The following is a 7,528-nucleotide window of genomic DNA, read 5'->3' on the forward strand; positions in this document are numbered from 1 at the left end:
GAAACTGCCTTGGCCTGTTCATAGGGCAGAACTTAGGTAAATGAGGAAAACTAAATGGAATGCTGGGAAAAGGAAGGCAGAGGAGTGAGACGCTATGGAGCTGCCGCCAGAGTCAGACGTGCCAAAAACTTTGCTGGTAAGTCACTGCCATGTGTCAATACGCAGATTAATGGAGAAGGGTTAAATTAAAATGCAAGAGCTAGCCGATAAGAAGTTAGAGCTAATAGGCCAAGCAGTGTTTAAAATAATATAGTTTCTATGTGATTATTTTGGGTCTAAGCTGGCCAGGCGACCGGATGACCGAACAAGTGACCCTTCCCTTAACATCCCTTTGTAAATATAGAAACAACAATTGACAAGCATGGCACATCAAGTTGAAATAAGATTGAGCGCTTTCTCCTGCACCAAGTCTGGGTGAGTTAATCCACCATAGAGAACAGGTTTCCAAAAGCCAGCTAAGCACAAGCGACAGGTCCTGATCTCACTGCTAGGTGCCTTACACACAGACCAAGTTACCTCAGCATTATGTGCCATGTTTTGGTCAAGCCTAAGGCGGATTGCCCCTTTATGAATGGAGATGAAAAAGGAGTAGAGCTTTTCCTCCATCTTCCCGCGCCGCCACCATGGTGCACATGAATGTCCTGGTCGATGCTCTCAAGAGCATCAACAATGCAGAGAAGAGAGGCAAATGCCAGGTCCTCATCAGGCCCTGCTCCAAAGTCATGGTTCGGTTCCTAACTGTGATGATGAAGCACGGTTACATTGGTGAATTTGAAATTATTGATGACCACAGAGCTGGGGAGATCGTTGTGAACCTCACAGGCAGGTTGAACAAATGTGGAGTGATAAGCCCTAGATTTGATGTACAACTCAAAAACCTAGAAAAATGGCAGAACAATCTGCTCCCGTCCCGTCAGTTTGGCTTCATTGTACTGACCACCTCAGCTGGCATCATGGACCATGAAGAAGCAAGACGAAAGCACACAGGAGGCAAAATCCTGAGATTCTTTTTCTAGAGATGTAAAACAGAAATAAAAAGCCTTTAAGGACAAAAAAAAGAAGGAGTGGATGAGAAAGGGGTAGATAGAGGCAGGGAGGAAAGATAGAGAAGAGAGCGGGCCAGCAGGTGGTAGGGGGAATGACCTGTGGTCAGTATTAAAATAAATGAAAAAAAAGCTAAATAAAATAAAAAACAAATTGTTAAAAGAACTGACAGTTAAGTACTCAGAAAAGTGGCATGAAGCAGTGAAGAACCTTCAGACATGGAATCAAAGGCTTTGAAGTCCCAGGTCCCCACTTCTATTTTATGGATGGAAGACTCATCAATACTACCATTGATTATCACTTCCATCCATGAGTTTTGACTGCATAAATCAAGAAACTCAGAACAAGTTGGATCTCTTGAACAGATGTTGTCTTTCTATGCTTTAGAAGGACTTGTTCTAACTAATTATTTAAGGTATTTCTCTGCTACTGTCAACAAAGAAAACAAGGATCTCACTGCAAAGATGAAAATACCTTGAACTTGGTCAGACTGGTGTACAAGAGACTGAACCAGCCTGTAGCTGTGGATAGAAGGAAAACTCCACCCACCCAATTCCCAGGTACAATGATAGATTATCTACTTCACCATATAAGCCATGGGCCATACAGATGCTAATGTGTCAAAGGAGGAGAAGAAGAACAATGATGTAGTTAAGACATGCACAAAACACTGACTAGAAACCTTTGGAATGAAATACAGAGATCCTATCAAGGTCAGATAAAGCATGTTACTTAATATCTCATGATATCTTTCCTTCACCTACTGCTCCTGCTCTGAATCTGAGCAACTGCCCTTCCCTTGAAAGGTAATCTGCTTTTAAAGTATGTTTATGGGTTTTTTCCTTTTTCTTTTTATTTTTTTATGTTTGCAGTATGCATGTATGTGAAGGCAGGTTCCATGAGAGAACAAAAGATGTTTTGTCTCCTGGAGCAGGAGTTTACAGACAGTTATGAACACTCACCATGGGTGCTGAGAACCAAATTCTTGTCCTCTGCAAGAGTAGCAATTTGGGAAGTCCTTCTGTCTCTGTGTTGCTTTTATTGGTTAATGAATAAAGAACTGGTTTGGCCTATAGTGTGGGAGGAGAAGGATGGAGTCAGACACCATGCAGCCGCAGGAGACAGACGCTGGGAATTTTATCCAGTAAGCCACAGCCGTGTGGCCATATACAGATTAATAGAAATGGGTTAAATTAATTAGTAAGAGCCAATGAGAAACTAAAGCTAATGGCCCAAGAAGTGATTTAAATAAAACAGTTTCTGTGTGGTTATTTTGGATCTAAGCTAGTCTCGAAGCCAGGAAGAACAAGCTGCCTCTTCCAACAGAGTAGTACATGCTTTCACCCTATGAGCCATGTCTCTAGCCAGAAAGATTATGATATTGTTAGGATGGATACTTCTGTCTAGAAAAGTTGACTCTTATTTACTCATCCTTAGGACAATGTCTATGACCATTCATTTAAAATAAAATTGCAGGTCAGGAAGTAGTTGTTGAGAAAGTGCTTGTCACATAAGCATAACAACCTGAGTTAAGTTCCCAGGACTTATACTAAAATATAAAAAAAATAAATAAAGCTGGATGTGGAGGCAGGTTCTTGTAATTTTAGTACTAAGGAGGTATGGACAGGAGGATGACTGAAGCTGCTCAATCTAGACTTCTTGTCAAGGTCCAGGCCAATCAGCATCCTTATCTAAAAAAAAAAAAATAAGGCTTGTGATTCCTGAGGAGCAATACTCGCGGTTGCCCTCTGGATTTCACATGCTTGTCTCTGTCTCTCTGTCTCTTTGTGTGTATGTGTGTGTGTGTGTGTCTGTCTCTGTCTCTCTGTCTCTGTCTTTCTCTCTCTCGCTTACTCTCTCTCTCTCTCTCTCTCTCTCTCTCTCTCTCTCTCTCTCTCACACACACACACACACACACAGCACACACAATTCCTAACTGGGTGTGGTAACTCATAATATTTATCCCAGGGCTTAAGAGGTTGAAGCAGCATGGTCCTGAGTTAAAAGGCTGTCTTTTACTACTTACTGAAATTAGACTAAAAAACCAGTACATTACAGAGCAGAGTCTAGAGTATGACTCAGTGGTTAAGAACACTGCCTGCTCTTGCAGAGGTCTTGAGTTTGATTCATAGTAGCCACATGGCAACTCACAGCCACCAGTTCCAGTTCTAGGAGACCTGTTGCCCTCTTCTACACACTAGGCACATATGATACATAGACCTGCAAGAAGACATCACACACAAAATAATAAAATAATAAAAAGTTAATCAAAATGAAATAAAGTAAAAATTTTCACCATAATTGCCAGTCTTCATGCCTCTTGGTTAATGTTTTCTAATTGGTTTATAATGATCTGATTTACAAAATTATGTTATAGTGAATGCTTATTTGGTGACTTGTTTATATTGATGCATGTTCACCCTCATTATATGCTCAAGTCTTTTCCTGTAGACCAAGGCCTTTCACATAGTAGGCAGAGAAAAAAAAATTGTTGAATGAGTAAGTAATTACCTATCAAATTATTTCAGGCTCAAAGTTTAAAAATGGTGTTCATCTCAAGATCATTAAGACACATGCTCTAAAAGACATAAGTCAGTCCCGTCCATGCAGAGTGCGGTGCAAGCCTTCCTTGAAAGAAGTCTCATGGAGGGAGGTAAATAGAAGGGGGTGTGATGATTTACCATTGGCCTCAGAGCCTTGGCATAAAACTAACATTGTGTCTCTGTGCTGAAGGGTTTCCTGTGTGGTCACTGGCTTCTATGTTATCAGCTCATAGAGGTCGACACCTTTTTCCTTTGAGTCACTTCCTATGGGCTGCACACTTGATTACAGTCATTAAAGAACACGTCCCCTTCCCTCTCTGAAATAAGGTGTGAAATATTTTTTTTAAAAAAAAGTAAAATGGTGAGAACATTTCTCCAGGCAAAACCAGTTTCCCCTGTCGATGTGTCAGCTATTATGATCTTGCCGAGGCATCTATTTGCAGTTTGCTACTTCTTTGTGATGAAGAACAAAGTCGTCATGGAGCTAAAATACACAAAGAAGTCACAACTGCCCTTTTCTGTCCTCACCAATCAAAACGCTCAAGACGTGGTGCCATTGAAACAAACTCAGAGCAACCACCTCCAGGGTCCACTAAGCTTCTCTGTGGAGACTGGTCTGCATCCGCCGCTACTTGACCTTTTCTGAGAGCAGAGGAGATAAATAGGTCTCCCGAGGAACTTACTCTATTTATTTGTGAAATTATAATATTCTGGGAGCTCCTTATCTTGTCATAAGCTTAAAATGTCTCTTTTCAGAAATATTTTTTTACAAGTCATCACCCACTGTAGCTTGAATTTTTGTTCTGGGTACGGCCTTACGTGCTCCGAAATTTTGATCACAGTGTTATGTATTTTGAGAACCTCTGAATACAAATCACTCTTTCAAGTCTGACTGGACAGTCATACTTTCCTGCTTCAAAGGGAACCCCACACAATAGGCTGGGGCCATGAAAGTGTATAATTTAGATAGAGAGAAAGGATAAATACGGTGGAGGTTAAAATGCAGTGAATGACCCAGACAGCATGGAGTGTAAAAGAAAGGAGAAGAGGCTTTGGTGGCTAACTTATCTCAGCTACTATCCCAACTGTGGGTGGAGAGGAAAAGCTCCTTTGACCCTTTGACCCCACTGTTATCACAGTGGCATAAACCACAGACTCCCCCCTCCCCAGCTACTCCCTCTACAGAGTGTCTTCATTTTAGTACATCTTGCTTTGGGCATATGAATAGTGTTAATTAACAGTAGACACATGTGTGATGCATTTATTTTATAAGGTTTACTCTGGGAGGATTTAGTTGCTCTCATCCTTTCTGGACCGTCAATAAAGTGTCTGTAAATGGAATACTTCACTGGTCTATGAAGGGGTTGATCTTTGGGTTTATTACCAATGACCTTTACTTTGCTCAAACGGATAAAGTTCAAAGTAATTTCAAGAGATAGTCATTACAAAAGCATGTTTCTACCCTTCTTTTGTGGGGGTGGCAAAATGCTACAGGATGGTACATGCATATTAATAAGAGACCAAGAGTATAAAATTTTATTTACTATCATTAAATGTCCTTTAAATTTGAGAGAAGAATCCTATATGATTTAGGATAGACGTCACTTATTACCTGTCTGGATAGACTCTAGAACAATGGGAGTGCTGTTAATTAATACATATGAATATCAGTGTTAAGAACAGACCAAACAAGCAAACCAGGGCTTATGCTCAGATACCTGGTGGGTAGTGGTGGAACACTACTTTCTCCTATAGAACTAATGGAACCTTCATCTGTGTCCTGCCTCTCCCTCCCCTTTGGAAGCTAGACTCCAAACAGATCACCTAGCTCATTCAATCAGCTGTCTCAGTTGAAACATGGGGAGCAGGGGAACGAAGCATAGATATGTCAGTGAGTTCTCACTGTAATATGGGGATTCTGGAGTCACAGCAGAATGCTCAGGGATAGTCGTACCTGCCAGGAAGTAGCTATTGTGCAGGGGTGAAGACACCAGGGCTAGCTTCATAAGGATCGCCTCACGAACATTTATACCCTCAAGTCCATGAGAGACACAACATTTTTTTTTCTTACGCTATTAGCTTATTCTCCAGTTCAGAATTGAGAGTCGGTGTAGACTTCCAAACACACACTCCACTGTAGTCAGTTTGCTGGTTGTAGTTGCAACAACAGACTCTAGCTAGAACTAAGTTCAGAGTTAAATTACTTAGTCAGTGATGAGGACAATGAATTTCTCTTAGTCATTTCAACTTCAATACCCTACGTACTAACTGGGATTTCACTGAGGACTTTTCTGAAAGTAGAAAGGACTCCAGTAACCCAAATCCTTTCTTTTTCCAGTCTCTGTCTCTGTCTCTCTCTCTCTGTCTCTGTCTCTCTCTCTCTGTCTCTCTGTCTCTCTCTCTCTCTGTGTGTGTGTGTGTGTGTGTGTGTGTGTGTGCATGTGTGTTGGTCTCTCTCTCTCACACACACACACACACCAATGAAAGCATTCACATACACTCTATAAAGAGGACCAGATATTTTAAGAATTCACACACTGCTCATTTGAGAGAAAATATTCCCTGCTTTTGAAACTCTTGTCAAATTATTTAGATGTAGCAGCCAAAGTATTGAAATAAACAAATATTCATTAGGAAGGCTGCAGATGGCGAATATTAATCGCTGCATATATTAACTTGCAGAGGAGCTCTGTAATTACAGTTAATGGATTTCCTAATTGCTCTGGGCCATGGGGAAGGGGAGAAATGTAAAGGTTGCTAGAAAGCCAAGGAGGGGAGCTGCTTGTTGGATGGAGTTGTACAAAGCACTGATTACCCTTTTCTACTTTAGGAGGGCGCGAGAGGAAAGCACATGGCCCCTCGTGATGGAATGCGGGTGCTCTAGACACGGAGCTAGATATGCAGTCTTTGAGTACAAGTCATTTGTCATAATAGCTCAGTCGGACTAATAATTAGAACGTATGTCTATGAATCTGGTTAATGAGGAAAGAAGTTATTGATAATGACCAGCAAAAGACATGAGGGAAGCTAGAACAATATGTGTTGCTTTTTCATGTGTGTGTGTGCGCGCGTATGCGCGCACGCACGCGCGCGCGTGTGTGTGTGTGTGTGTGTGTGTGTGTGTTTGTAAGTGTTTGCACATGAATGTGACAACCAGAAGACAACCAAAAGTGTCATTTCTCAGGCACTATCGACTTTTATTTTTCTTTAGAACCACAGTTTTTCACTGACCTGGGCCTTACAGGTAGGGCACACTGACTGGCCAGCAAGGTTCATGGACCTGCCTGTCTCTGCCTCCCTGGTGCAGGAATTACAAACACAAGCCTCTCTGCCCAGATAATCACAGGGATTCCTGGTATGAACTGAGATTCCCACGCTTTAGAAGACAAACATTAACTGTCTCCCTACACTCTGCCTCCTTATTTTGTTTGTTTGTTTATTTTGTTTTGTTTTAAGTGAAAAGCAAGAACGTTACAGAGCCCCGTACTTGGGCTTGAACCACTTTAACATACATCCTGCTTATTCAAATAACAACTTGAGACTCAGATCAGCTTCTGACTGGCTGCTAAAGATGAGGGATGTGGCAGCTGCCAAGGTTAGTTACTGGAATTCCTTCTGTTATGTATCATGTCCAGCGCTGGAGGACAGGGTGGGGCTGGACTATAAGACATTGTTGCCTTGGCACTAAGGGTGGGAAAGTAGGATGTGATGAACATTTGGTACCACTTGTTCCTTCCCAATCCATTGAAGTCAATAAATAGGCATTTTCCTTTAAGAGACTGATGATAAAATTGACTGGTCCATGAGGGTGGGTTAAGACGTGGAACAAATGATTCCCTCCAGATGGTAACTCTAGTTAACCCAAACAATAACTTGGTAATCACCATCTCACAATATACTCTTCTGGGGGCATGTTTCAGCATAATGAAATTTAAGTTTCT

The 7,528-nt window shown here is 41.5% G+C and overlaps 1 pseudogene; it reads left to right on the forward strand.

The window, feature by feature from the left end:
• The first annotated feature begins 611 nt into the window (after window positions 1–611).
• On the forward strand, window positions 612–1,032 carry LOC125407851 (small ribosomal subunit protein uS8 pseudogene; annotated as a pseudogene).
• Window positions 1,033–7,528: the final 6,496 nt, after the last annotated feature.

Source organism: Myodes glareolus, chromosome 9 (assembly GCF_982192425.1).
Source record: "Myodes glareolus chromosome 9, mMyoGla1.1, whole genome shotgun sequence".
Taxonomy (NCBI): domain Eukaryota; kingdom Metazoa; phylum Chordata; class Mammalia; order Rodentia; family Cricetidae; genus Myodes; species Myodes glareolus.